This window comes from Protopterus annectens, chromosome 8.part0, assembly GCF_019279795.1.
Source record: "Protopterus annectens isolate FY-2018-M chromosome 8.part0, PAN1.0, whole genome shotgun sequence".
NCBI classification, from domain to species: domain Eukaryota; kingdom Metazoa; phylum Chordata; order Ceratodontiformes; family Protopteridae; genus Protopterus; species Protopterus annectens.
In genome coordinates, this window is record NC_056741.1 from 1,379,536,177 (window position 1) to 1,379,551,668 (window position 15,492).

Genomic DNA, 15,492 nt, shown 5'->3' on the forward strand with positions numbered 1-15,492 from the left:
ATACAATACTGTGTTCATTGGTACTGGAAAATTACAGGACTATCAAGTCAAGCTGCATATAAGCCCACAAGCTAATCACTCTGGTACAATGTAATTGAAGGATCCCATTCTACTTATGGGGGAAGGTAAAGGAAGGGTTAGAGAAAATCCAGAAATTAGCTATAATAAAATGAGTATTAGTCCCCACTCCATGAGTTTCATACACAGTGACACCACCTAAGCTCAGCCCAGGTAAATTCAGGATTCAGATAAATATGAGAGCTGCCAGACATACAGAAGGGAGAGGTAAATGATACCTGAACAAGATGGTATTATAAGTTAAAGTAATAAATCAAAAGTGCTGAGTAAGTTAGACCTCTGGTCAGAATATTATAAGTTGTAAATTCACAGTTCTCCCTACCTACATAAACCTGCTAAATTATCAAAGACTGAAATTTAGGGTCATCTATGCTGCTGAAATCTTTCAGGATGTGAGATGATATATGTGATATAAGGGATAAATAATACAGGAAACTTTCATTTATTCATTCATTCAGTTATTTTCTTATAGTCACTTTCTACTATTCTCTCTCAAGGAGGAAGCTAAGCCAGTCACAGCATGCAATGGGCATTAGTCTGTTGCAGGACACACACACGCACACACACACACACACACACACACACACACACACACACACACACTCGCACACACAAAAACACATGCATGTATACACACATACACCAGAAAAACACACCTGCATGCATTCATTCACACACGCATGCATGTACACACATGCATTAATTCATAGACACACACATATACATATACGCTTGTGCATTGTGCATCCTACTATCCATCTCAGGCATTTCATGTCTATCTCCTCAAGCTTCCTCAGCTGCTCTGTCTTCACTGCGCTGATTCATATACACAGACACATAGGTGCCCATACACACGCACTCATAGGTTCATAGGTAGGTACTAGGCTATTGGCTCTAGGGCCTATATAAGCCTAGCCAAGGGTACCCTGGCTTTCGCCACCCAACAAAATTATTTTCCTGTGCCACTGTCGAGCAGAGCCACAGAAGTGATCCCCGGGGTGAATTTCCTATCTCCCATCCAATCAAGATTTTTCTTGAAGAGTGCTACTGAGGAGCTTTGTTTGATATAGATAGGTAGTTTGTTCTAGAGTATGGGAAGTCTCTGGGACAGGAATCTATCCCTCCAGCATGTTCTGTTTATTGTGGTGACAAGGTTTAGGTCCATAGAGCGTGTAGCTCATAGGGATTAGGATTTCTTTAAGTGCAGCATGTCTAAAAGCTCTGGGTTTGACATAGCTTTGTGTGTTAGGCAAAGATCGCCTCTGAGTAGGCGATATGCAACAGAGTAAAGCTGCAGTATTTTGAGACAGTCTGCGTAGGGCATCTGTTTGAGGCCGGTAATCCTCTTTGTGAGGTATTTCTGTGGCCTTTCCAGTTGTTGTAGATGTCTTGTGAGGTACATACCAAAAGGAGCATTGTACTCTATAATGGGTCTAATGAGTGACAAGTAGAGGGGAACAATGACCTCTTTTTTCCTGGATGAGAAACCATTTGTGATGAGGTGTGCCACATGGAAGGATTTCCTGACTACTGTGGCGATGTGATTATCAAAGGAGAGACTACTGTCCACCTGTGTCCCAAGGTCTCTTATCACACTTTCGGTGTTAAGTAGACTACCGCCCATGTGGTAGTTCATGGGTACAGAGTTTTTACCAAAAGGGATGACAATGCACTTTTTGGCATTGAGCTTGAGGCCATGGCTTTGACACCAGGCATCTGTCTCAGCAAGGCCCTTTTGTAGGATCCACATCTTTTGGAGTTTTGATTATGGCTCCTAGTTTGCAGTCATCTGCGAACTTCATTAGCCAAAGACCTTCTGTGTTGGTCTGTATTTCAGAGAAGTAGATACCAAACAGGAGAGGACCTAGGACTGAACCTTGCGGTACTCCACTTGTCACTGGTCTGAAGTTGGATTTGGAGTCTGCTACTTTCACAGTGTGGGTTCTGTCAGTGAGCCAGTTGGCAACCCATCTTGTGACATAGGGATTTATACCTAGTTTAGTAAGTTTATCTATAATTCCAGAGTGTGGAATGGTGTCGAAAGCCTTGGCAAGATCTAGATAGGCTGTGTGAACCACCTTACCCTCATCTACGGCTTTGGTGACTGCTTCAAAGAAGTCTATCAGGTTTGGGAGACATGATCTGCCTTTTACAAACCTGAACTGGGTGGGGTCCTGAGTTTGGAGATGACCAATGTCAATGTTTATAAGTTCCATGATGATACGTTCCATAGCCTTGCAGACCAGGCTCGTTGGGCTAATGGGGCGGTAGTTTCCAGGGTCTGTGGTGGCTCCCCCTTTGTGGAGTGGGATAATTGTCGCTGTGCGCCACTCAGTGGGCACATAGCCTGAGGTGAGGCTATGATTGAACATGGTACTTAGGTGGGGTGCCAGTTCGTTCTGTAGTTCATGTAGAACACAGCCTGGGATGTTGTCAGTTCCCATGGATGCTATGTTCATGGCTTTGGATAGTGTGCTTTTTACCTGTACAGCCATGATTACAGGAACTTTGCATTCTTCTAGTATAGAGATGGGCCCTTTAGGGTATGATAGGGGGGTAAAGTTAGCACTGAACCTATCTGCCAGGATGTTGGCAATATCAGTTGGTTCTGAATATTTAGTGCCATTGTGCTGTAACTCAGAGCAGATCTGGGTGTTGCCATTGAGATTCTTGACATAGCTATAGAATGCTTTGTGGTTGTCTTTAGAGTCAGTGGCAATTTTGTTTTCATAACTAGCTTTGGAGGAATTTATGAGGGATCTCAGCTTCTTACTGAGGCTGACCAGGGAGTTTCTCCAATCATGGGATTTTACTCTCTTTTATGAATCCAAAATGAAGGGACCAGCACTCAAAGGCAACAGATAAAAATAATTTTATTAGATTGTATAAACAACCTAATTTTAAATGCACAAACCGGTTTCGGCTAACACTGCCTTTTTCAATGTGACTTATCCAAGAAATGTAAATTTAGACCATAATGCATCCAGCTACTTAATTTATACTCACTTCTTAAAGTGGTATATTCCTTATTCATTTTGTAATTCTTGCTGCTAACTAATCATAGTACGACCATCTTAAACCAAATAGATTCAACAAAAATGACATATTTATACAATAATGTTTAATACAAATATTAATAAATCAATCAACATTTAAATTGTAGTCATTAATATTGTGAAATCTATTTCAAGCAGCTAATAATAATAATATGCTTCATGTGGATTATATTTTATATTTAGAATACCATACTATTAAAAAAGATTGGAATTATTGAGTGTATATTCTTAACTGACAATTGTGTACCTGTTCTAAAAAGTAGTGGGATACCAGGAATTGTTGTTTGGATTATTATGAAAAATGAGGAAATTGTTTAATATGTCTGGAATTCAATACCAGATTAACTCAATATAGCTCTAGTATGGATGTAACATACCTAGTATTTATCCTTCATGTACATGATATTCATTAAGTCCAGGTTTAAAAAGGGCCCCAAGTGTGGTGATCCATCTTTGTTCCATATTATTAAGTCTACTGTGCCACCCCATTTTGAAGTTTCTATGTAATTGTATTCTGTCAATGATAATAAACTGAAACGAAGCTGTTGTGTGTTGTCTAGTATGTTTGTATAAGGCATTGGTTATACGCCTATTTCTAATGGAACTTAGGTGCTCGCTGATTCTAATCCTCATTGGCCGAAAGCAGAGCATGAGCATTGCGCCAGATATATCACCCAATCTGAACTGCAGTTGCCAAAGGTTTTAATGTTAAAAATTTTTGATGTATTTTTGCTGGTAAATTCTTTAGTTTTACTCTCTTTTGCAACAGTTTCTTTCTTCTGTTGTAGAGTTTGTTTATGGCAGGGGACCACCAGATTGGCTTCCTTTTTTTGGAGGATAGCATCTTGGTTCTGTTAGGGATTGCACAATCCATGCACTCGTGTAAGTGCTTATAAAGTGCATTTGTGTAGGACTCAGCAGTCATACCTCTATTGTCCGTCAGCATGGGTGTCGTGAAGTTTGCCACTTCTGTCTTAAGAAGTGTGAAGTTGGCTTTGGAGAAATTGTTTACTGTGGTTTCCCTAATGGGGGGTGGGGGAGGGATGTGGATGTCTAGGGTGATTAGCTTGTTGTCGGATCTGACCAAAGAGGAATTGACCTCTGGTGTGGAGCACCTGTTGCCCATGTTGGTAATAACCAGGTCTAGGATATTGCTGCCCCTGGTGGGGGTGTGGATAAGTTGATCCATGGCATTGGAATTTATGAATTCCAGAAAACATTGAACACAAGAGTTGGTACATGAGTAGTTTTCCCAGTTAATGGTAGGCTAGTTGAAATCACCCATTATTAGGGTGTTAGGTTGTACCCTAATATTTTCCAGTTTATCAAGAAATGAGGTGTGGGAATCCTGGGGCATGGTGGGGGATCTGTAGCAAGCTACAATTTGGATTGCGGTCTTGCCCAGAGTTAGTTGCAGTTGGATAATCTTGGATGCATTGTGCTGAGCAACTAGCCTGGAGGTGTGAATATCCTTAATGAATATTGACACGCCTTTGCCTTTAGTGTTTTGGTCCAGGTTACGTGGCCGAAAGGTGTGGTATGAATTATAGCCTAGTAATGCAGGAGTACTCTCTGGAGCCTTGAACCAGGTCTTTGTCACTGCACAGATGTCAATGTTCTCCATTTTAAGGAGTGCCTTGAGTGAGTGCATTTTGAGGTTTAGACTTCTAGCATTGAGTAGCAATACCCTCAGATTCTTCTTGCCTGTACCTGTTAGGGTGGTAAATTTGTCATTTGAACCTTGCCTAAAAAAGGCACTATAGGGGTGTCTAGAGCCTTAGCCAGTATCCGGAATCCCAGGGGTGACAGGTGCAAGCCATCTCTGGCAAAGCATCATGGTTTGTCGATCATGTCATCCCAGGCAGACAGATACTGGATCCCCTTAGAATGACACCAGAAGCTTAGCCAATTGTTGAAGTCAATCATTTTGTCCTTGTACTGTGGTATCATTCTGGGTGATGGCAGGATGCTACTCAGGGCTAGGGTCATACCTACTTGGGCTACAAGATTGGACAGCTCCTCCATGTCCCTTTTCATGTAGTCCAAGGAGGTACGTCTCAGGTCATTCACACCAACATGGACAATGACAGAGACATATTTGTACTTGTTGTGGAGTGACCTGAGTGCATGCGTTATGTGGCGGATCATGGCATCTGACAGGCAGCTGACAGTAAATTTCTCCTTGTTTAGCCTGGTGAGTGGAACATCAGTGTGCCTGATTATAGAGTCACCTATGACTAGAGTGTTGGGTACGTTGTTATGCCTTATGGGCTATGGTTGAGTGGCACGCTGAGTTTGCGGGCTATGTGTCATTTGGGTTGTGTTGGGGGGTGGAGGTTGCTTGTGTTCCTGCTTTGGAGTTCCCTGTTGCTTGGGCAGGTTTTTACTGAGAGCCTCCATGAATGTAGGTGTGTAGTTTGTGTTTCTATGTGTGTGTTTTGGTGGTGTAGGTTTTGAGGGACTATGTGCTGAGTGTGGTGTGGTGCAAGTGTTTACCTTCTCCTCTTGACTGTCTAGTCCAGTATTAGATGAAGAGAGCTTTGCTTCCAGTTTGGCTATATAAGTGCATCTCTCACAGGTTGTAGTGTTGGGTGGTAGGAGGAGAGGGTTGTCTGTGTACATGAGGCAATTACTGCATTGCCCCAAGATGCCCAGATTCATCAGGTAGACAGGAGAAAACACTGAGAGGTAACCCTTAGACATGCCTGGATAGGTGCTTATTTGTTAAGTACTAGAAACTGTTTTCCTCTAAACAGTGAGGAAAGTTGAGTGCTGTAGTAATTTGTAGCTTATTTAGTGCTTACAATAAGTTCTGAACAAGTGCTGAGCTCAAAGAAACAGACTTGAGTGCTGAAACAAAAAAAAACTGGCTAGTTCTAAGAAACAAAATTAAGCTAAAAGGCTTCCCTCCAACACAGAAAGGCTTGACGGCTTAGAAGCCTACAAATAGTCCTGCACACAGCAAATCTATATACAGACTAGACTACCCACAGGAAAGGCAGGAAACAAGCTTAGAATTTTTTTTTTTAGTGGAAAGAGAGAAAGGAGTAGCAGAAACTAAGCTGATTGGCCTTCTCAAATGTTCTCCCTGTATTAGGTAGAATTAAGTAATGACACTAGACTGGGAGGAGAGCCCCAGATCAAATTTACAGTAGGGGTGGGCAACTGCAAAGCCACCAACTATAAGAACAACATACCAATAGGGAGGGAGGATGGGAAACAAACTGCAGAAATGTTTCTCACAGCAGAAAAGCAGCAGTGAGCCTTTAAATGAAAGTTTTAAACAGCTAAAGGAGCCTCTAGAGAAAGCGTTTGCAAACAAGTTAGCAGAAACAAACAACCCAACAGATGCTTAATAAAAGGGACAATTTCCAGTTAATACATCACACACAGTGAAACTAGCTAGAAAAATATACAGTACACAAAGTGCTATAAATAACTTGAACAAAATAAGCAAAAAAACAGGATACTTAATGTTATATATTATAGATCCGAGTTTGCTCAGTGTCCTTCCTTCGATTAGCTCAGTGTGAAATGGCAGAAACACTCACAACTTAACTTCTTAGGTAACAGAAAGTTGAAACCTGAGACAACTTTTAAGAAAAAAGCTCAAAAGAACCAATGAGGTGCTTAGTCTAAGCTGTAGTCCAGGTGACCTCAGTCAGCCAATGACCTTAAACAATTCTCTCTCACTGAAATGCCTGATAGCTTTGGCTAAACCAAGATGTCCCTGAATATGTGCTCAGACACACAGCCTCCACAAATGCTAGGCCCAAATACAAGCCTGAATATGGACAATGCTACAAATATCCACACTACTTAGAAACAAACTGCAGAAATGTTTCTCACAGTAGAAAAGCAGGAGTGAGCCTTTAAATGAAAGTTTTAAACAGCTAAAGGAGCCTCTAGAGAAAGCGTTTGCAAACAAGTTATCAGAAACAAACAACCCAACAGATGCTTAATAAAAGTGGACACTTTTCAGTTAATACCTCACACACAGTGAAACTAGCTAGAAAAATATACAGTACACAAAGTGCTATATATAACTCAAACAAAATAAGCAAAAAAAACAGGTGCACACACACACACACACACACACACACACACACACACACACACACACACACACACACGCACACACACTGCATGCATACCTTCCAGCAATGTAGGGGCTTAACCTTCTAGTAACTTAAACACTTGACAATTCTCCTACAGGCGTGTCTTAAAGATGTGGGAGAAAACTGGACATCATGGAAATACCAGCAGAGCCTCAGAACATGCAGACTCTACACAGAAGACACTCTAGCCAGGAAATGAACCAGACAGCCAGCAATGTTAATTACTGCACCAATGTGCTATCTAAAAGGAACTTCATTGATAACATTATTGTATATGGCATATAAAGCAGAGTACTTCTCTTATTTAATTCATGCACACTTTGGATGAATGGATGGGAACCACAAATTCAGCTTTGGTTTAGCACCATAAGCCCTTGTAGATAGGGTAAACATGTAATTACTCCAACATATACTTGTTTGGACTGTCTTTTGCTATTCATATTGAAAATATAAAGGCTAATAATCACTATGTGAAATGAAGCCTAGGGTTCTTAAGATCCTCACAAATCAATAGCCTAAGACATACCTATGTACCTATAAAAAAATACAGTATGATGAAACTCTGAGGAAGAACTAGACAGATTAAAAGAAAGCAGTCTTGTCCATAAGGAAAAGTACGAATCTGGTGAGACTAACATTGAATTCTGTGAGTTTACATTTTTAATGTTATGTCACCAGATCAAAAGGTAGTAAAAGCAATAAGTAATGCAACAGCTCCAGCAAACGTAAATTATGTTAAAAATATTTTGCTTATGACTACTTACAATTCTGAGTCTATAAAGGACTTCAGAGCAATTACAGGTCACTTAGGAAGCTGGTGAAAAAAAGGTGTTTTGTTTATCTAGACAGAAAAACAACAAATGCCACAAGATGAACTAAAGAAGGGAGCAGTGTCAGGAACAGCGGTGTATTATTTTGATGTGAATATTCTTACCCAACTAAAGGCAGATTCAAGCTCTGTAGGACTTGATGCAGTAACATGCTAGATGCAGTAAAGGTATTACATAGTCACTGCATATATTAGCAGGTCTTTGACACACGCGCATACTTAGAAGGAAGCTCTAGCCATTATCTGGGCATGTGAACACTTTCACTTCTACACTTTTAGAAAGCACTTCACTTTAGTGATAGGTTACACCACTAAAAACATATTTAGAATAGCTTCCACTTGGAATTGAGTGAAAGTCCTTGAGACAGGAGTCATCACAATGAATAGTACAGCCTAGAGAGAGAAATGACAATAATGCTGACTGCTTATCAAGCCACCTTCTAGCTATGACATAAGAGGGTGAGAGACATGCTAGAGTAGCTAAAGACTGTGTTAACATGGTTGGAGAGATATGACATAAGAGACTGAGAGGCATGCTAGAGTGTCTGATGATTATGTGAACTTGGCTGTAGAGATACAAATAAGAGTGATGCTTATGAAAATATAGTTGCCAGCTGAGTAACATTATCAGCCAGTAAGAATGCTGGTGAATGAGATGATGTTTTACACAAAATAAATTGCTACTTTAGCACTGGCAAATGGCATAAAATGAAGAATGAGGATGCAAATGTGGAGAAAAGAAAATGCTTTGAGAAACACAAAAGGAAAAAAAAACAGTTTCAGAGAATGGTCAAAGTTTGCTTAAATGCCTTAACCCCCTAATGCCAGCACCATTATCATCACCAGTCCCCTTTTCCCCATTTTTACGAGGAATCAAGTTGTCACATCAACTGCTGACACTTTTCGTAATTCAGTGCCACCCTTCTACCTTTTTTGACAGTTATCCCCAACTATTGCAGGCCTTCTTTCATGTAAGCCACCCATCTCATTGCTAGATGTCCTCATCTCCTCTTGCCTTATTCCTGTCTCTCAGAAATACGTTTTACCAAATCATCTTCTCTTTTCTTGCATGTGTTCAACACAGAGTAGTCTCTTCTTGGTTTTCATTTTTTTATTTTTTTGCTGTACTTTGGCTTCAGGTCTGATGTCCTCATTTCTTTATCTTTCCCACATTGTTCATCCTACAGGCATTTCATGTCTATCACCTCAAACATTCTTAGCTGCTCTGCCTTCACTGCCCAGGTTGCTGTGCTATGCAAAATCACTGATTGTACCTCTGTTTGTACACATTACTTTTCAGGTCCTTTGGCATTCTTCTGTCACAAATGATTCCTGACACTTTGGCCGCAACACAGTGGCTATAACTATGGCCGCCATATTCCGATTTCCTTTTCTTCAACCATACTTCTCAGATACTCAAAAGCTGCTAACTTTGAATATGCTGCTTTGCTTTTTTACCCACAACATTAAGTAAGCACTCTAAGAATTATGCATTTGGTAAAATTATCCAGCAATATCTTCATTCAAAATGATAAACAATTTACCCACTATTTCCATTCTATCTTAGTTTTCACCTTCTTCTGAATTCTCCCATTTGGTGCCATGACAAGAGACTTGTCAGTTTTACATTTCAGCCCCCATGACATACTGAAGTTCCTGTTCAGAGTCTGTTTGTAGTGCCAGATTGTCTGCATACTGCAGCTTTCTTGATCCATCTTCTCCAAATGGTTTGGTAATGGAGTCCATCACCAGTATGAACAGCGATGTGCTCAGAGTTGAACCCTGATGCACATCTACTTCCACAGGGAACTCCTCTTTGAATCTGAACACTGCTATTACTTGCATCATTAGGTCATTGGACAAAGCCTGCACTAATTATATTAATGTTTCTAGGACTTTGAGCCACTTCATCTCTGTCCATATTTGCCATCTTGGACACTGTCATTTGCTTTCTCTAAGTCTTGGAATGACTATTTGGAGCCTTTCCTCATCTCCAGCTTTCTCTTCAGTAACAATATCCATGACAAGGGAGAACATTTGATTTCTAAGTACGAATGAGATAATAGATGAATGTTGAAAGGTTACATACTATGACACATGAAGACACACCACAGCCAGCTACATCTGCACAGATGTCTACACTTCCTAAAGAACCATGGACTGATCCCAGAATTCACTTTCATGGGCTAATAAAAAAACAAAAATGCACTAGTTGTCATTGCTGAATATTCTATGTTCCCTGCTGTTAAACCAATTTTTTTCCACATCCCCATGAGTAATGGTTAACACCTATTGACAAATACATACTACCTTTAGCATACCTAAAACATTGAGGGATGAAAATATCCCACTCTTTAACAGACATTAATTAAAAAAAATAATCTGACCTTTTTAAAGAATTCCATAGGGAAAAGTGACTTTGCTTTGGTCACAAGCCAATGGCTACTGCAATGCTTCATGCAAAATGTTACCAAGCCAACTTGATAGTCACGACGAAAGGCATTCATTGGAAATCAGGCAAACAGTACAATAAGGGCAATTCATACATTTGGTGCATCCTATTCTTAGAGCCACGTCCAACAGCCTGATGTGCAAGCACTCATTCAGGAGCAAGGTAACATGTTTCCCAAGATCCAGAGTGAGAAAAGGTAAAGAAATAAGAAGAGACAAATGCTAGAGATAGATAGATAGTTAGAGAGAGAGAGAAAATGTGAAGATATGGTTATACCAGAAAAAGAACCAAGACACATTAATCTTACAGAAGGCAATTTGTGTTGCTGAGAAATAAGAAATGATAAAAGCATGATACATGATTCAGTCAAGGGCAATATCCAAAAAAAAAAAACAATAATAATAATAATAATAATAAAGTGATTACTGCAACAAAAAGAAGGCACTCTATCCCAAGACAATTATTCTAAAGTCCTGGCATGACTCTCATGGTGGTGAAGGGTTAGTTGTGACTTTTACCCAAGTGTTAACATTTTAACACTAAGTGACAGTTCGATCGAGAGACTGTCTGATAGTCAAATAGTTCTGCTAATCAGATCTGGGGATCTGATAGGGCTGCAAATCGAGTCTCATAACTCACTGACTGTACTCTGCTTGTTTATCTCTCACATGAAATAATGACACCAGTTATGCCTTTTGTTTGCATTGGTCATCCAAAAAAATTGCAAAATATATTTACCACTGGGATAATATTTTATTTAACATAGCACTGCATTTGCAGGTATGACAGAAAATGGATTTTTGGATGAAAATGTCTATATGTGTACACATAACAATATAAAATTATTTTATCATTTTGAATGAAGATACTGCTGGATAATTTTGCCAAATGTATAATTCCTTGAGGGATTACTTAATGTTGCAGTTAAAAAAACAAACAAACAAGTAATCTCCGTGGTATCCCTGAAGTCTCAAAACAACCCACTAAACAAGTATAGTGGGTCCAAAAACAAAACAGTGTAAGAAACATCTCTGTGTGGAAGATTTTCAATCCATATATCTCTAGTTAATCCCTGTATATTAATCAGATCAGACAATAGTAGTAGAAGTAGCGAACTTAAACTCGTCTTAAATAAAAAAAAAATAATAAAAAATATACAATTGTACAGAATTACTAAGTATCTGAAAGTAATCCAAGCAAGGCAGCCAGTCTGTTTCCAGTCAAAAATCCTTTATTAAGTACACAGACAAGCGATCCAAGTAAAACAAAAATAGAGTAATAGTTTCCTCACAAGCTTTCTAAATATATATATATATATATATATATATATATATATATATGTATATACTTTTTATCAGGCAACACAATAAACCACTCCCTTGCCTGATAAAAAGTATATATATATATATATATATATATATATATATCTTTAGAAAGCTCTATCTCTCCAGCAGGTCTTCTTTATGTCGCAGGCTAGATTAAGGTCCCTGGAATGGATGACTCTAGTCTCATTTAACTTACGGATGTGCAGCATTTCCATTAGATTTGGGTCAGAGATAGCCCTGTAAACCAGACATAAGTCATCTCTAAGTAGTCTATACACTACTGTGTACAGTGACAGCGACTTCAGTCTGTCAGTATAAGATGTGCTGGGGACCCTGAATTTTCTTAGTTAGAAATCTCTGAGGTCTGTCAAGTTGATACAGGTATCTGGTATGGTACATTCCAAAGGAAGCGTTATATTCAGTAATAGGCCTGATAAGGGATGAGCACAGGGGAGTTATAACCTCTTTTGTTCTTGAGGCGATGTCTTTGCTAATTAGGTGAGTGATGCAGAATGCCTTCCTCACCACAGTAGACACATGGTGGTCAAAGTTGAGGTCACAGTCAACTTGCGTTCCCAAGTCTCTCACTACTGAGTTGGTACTTAGGGTTTGTTTGTTTGTGTCTTTCGGCTTTTCCCAGTTAGGGGTCGCCACAGCAGAACTCCGGTCCGCTAATGATTGGTAGTTGATTTTCACGTGCCGAGTTACCAGCCCTGACACACAACCTTCAACGAAGTTACACTCATTCACGCATGTCTCCACGTAGAAGACGCTCTAGCTGTGAATCGAACTGGACAGCGTCTTATTGTGAGGTGACAATGCTACCACAGCACCATGTTTATTTTATTTTATAATCACAGGGACATTGTTTTTACCAAAGGGAATGATGATGCATTTTTTAGCATTTAGTTTAAGACCATGGCTTTGACACCAATCATTGGTCTGTGTAAGCCCCTTTTGAAGTACATTGACTTTGCTAGGAGATTCAATGATAGCACCTAATTTGCAGTCATCTGCAAACTTGGTAAGTCACAGCTCATCAGTTTTGGCCTGGACATCTGAGAAGTATATGCCAAACAAGAGGGGCCCAGCACTGATGCTTATGGGAACCCACTGGTGACAGGTCTGCTGGTAGAGGTAAAGTCTTTATCTTTGACTGAGTGTTGCCGATCTGTGAGCCAGTTTGCAGCTCATCTGACAACATAGGGGTTGATATTCAACTTGGTTAGTTTGTCAATGATGCCCAAATGTGGGATAGTGTCGAAGGCCTTGGCCAAGTCAAGAGAGGCTGTGTGCATGGCTTTGTCATCTTCTCTGGCTCTGGACACATTCTTGAAGAAGTACACCAGGTTTAGCAGGCATAACCTGCCCTTGATAAAACTGAACTGGGATGGAACCAGGGTATGGAGGTCACCTATATCTTTATTTATGAGGTACATGATGATTCATTCCATTGCCTTACAGATGAGGCTGGTTAAACTTATGGGTCTATAGTTACCTGGGTCTGTTGCTGAGCCACCCTTGTAGAGGGGGATAACAGTCATTGTTTTCCATTCAGTATGGACAAAGCCAGTACGCAGGCTGTGGTTAAATAGAGTGCCTAATGGGGTATCTAGCTCTTGTTTTAGAACATTAAGAATGCAGTCCTGAATGCCATCTGGTCCCATGGAGGCTGTGTTCTTAGCCTCAGAGAAAGCATTAATGACTTGCTCTTTGGAGATGCAGGGAGGAGGAGATGATGAAAACATGGTTTGTAGCATGCTTGGGGAGGGTGAAATTTTTACCAAAACTGTCTGCTAGCAGGTTTGTAATTTCTGCAGGGTCAGAGTGTGTGATACCAACCACAATTAGTTCAGCACACATCTGAGTCCTACCTTTTAGGTTCCGGATGTAGCTGAAGAAAGCTTAATGGTTATCCTTGGCTACGATTGCTAAATTTTTCTCATAGTTGCTCTTTGAATATCTTACGAGTTGTCTTATTTGCTTGTTTAGGCTGAGAAGGGTGCTCTTCCCATTCCAGGATCTTATTTATAGACAGCCGCTTATTTTACTTATTGTATCATTTATTAATGCTAGATTTTTTTCTAGAGGATCTTGCTTTAATTCCAGCTGCACAGGTGTGTCTATATAATTGTGTAGATGTTTATACAGGGCATCAGTGTATACCTTCGTATAACCATCATTGCCATCTGTGGAAACTGGAGCTTGGAAGTCAATTATACCTACCCTTAGGAGGGTATAGTTAGCTTTGGTGAATTTTTGTACCTGACTTTTCCTTTGGGGTGTTCTGATACTATTGCTATTTCAAAAAAATGACTGATTTATGGTCGGATTTAACCAGTGAGGGCCCTACACTTGTAGTTCAAACAACAGCAAAGCAGGTAATACAAAGAAACCAATGAAAAAGCTCAAACTGAGTCCTGCACCAATGAAATAGCTCCAACTGGACCCTGAACCAGTAACCTTCAATTACATAGTCCTACTAAATGCTCCTGCCACGAGGGTACAGGGGGGCTTCTCCAAAAAAAGATGTCCTGATTTTTGGTGCTCAGTCTACAAACAGAACTGAATTTAGCTGGTCTGAATCCAGTCTATATTATGACCAACAGAAGTGCAACAGAACAACAGAAAAAACGGATCATTTTTTTTAATTAAATAAGTAACAGTGTAAAAAGCAGCATGGTTTTTCTTAATTAATAATAGCAACAGAATAAAACAGCAGAAAGAGATCTTTTCTTAAATTAAGTAAAGCAACAGTTGGTGTGAAATATAGTCAAAGTACAACAAATGCAGTACCAAAATACAAGGCAAAACAGCAGCAAACAGTACATTTTTTTAACTGTTAAAGTACAGTCACAGTATATAACAGAAACGCAAAGAAAAATACTTGAGTCCTTTTGTGGGTTCTCAGCTCAAAAAGACCAGTTAAACACCTACAGCTACTAGATGAATAATCCCAGTCCTCCTAATGTAAAAGCACAGTAAGACAGTGTCCAGAGTGAAGTGCTACCACAAACAAACTTAAAGATATGGATACAGCAGTGTACCTTAAACAGCAAAAAATGTGATTATTGAACAAAAGTACTTTGCTTTGTATAAATGAGCCAAGAGACACTAAATTGTATATAATTTATAAAGGCACTAAAATCAAGATAAGCTGATTAATACACTCTCCAGCCAGTAAAACTACATGCAGAAATCTCAAGTGTTTCCTCAAACTCGACAGACCAGGTTACCTCCCACTGCACTAGAAGGAAAATCCACTAACCTTGATGAGAAAACAAGTGTTTGCTAGAGTGTAAAATTACACTACTTTATCCAACAGCTAACCAGATAATGAATTCAGATGAAGGACATCAGTACAACAGACAATAAGAGGCAACATGCACTTTTTCGATATAAGCACAAGGAAAGGCAGATAAATAATTCAAATAAAAAATAAAAGCACATCAGCTTATTTTGATATTTCTGTTACAAGTCTGTCAAAGCAAAGAAAGATTGTGTGGCAACATGTCAGAATGTCATGTACAACGACAATCCTATAAAAGGAGGAAGAAAAGAGTAATACTTGTTTTTCTTTTAAATTCAAACACAATCCTGGCTGCACAAAAATAAATTTATACTGTGAGTCTTT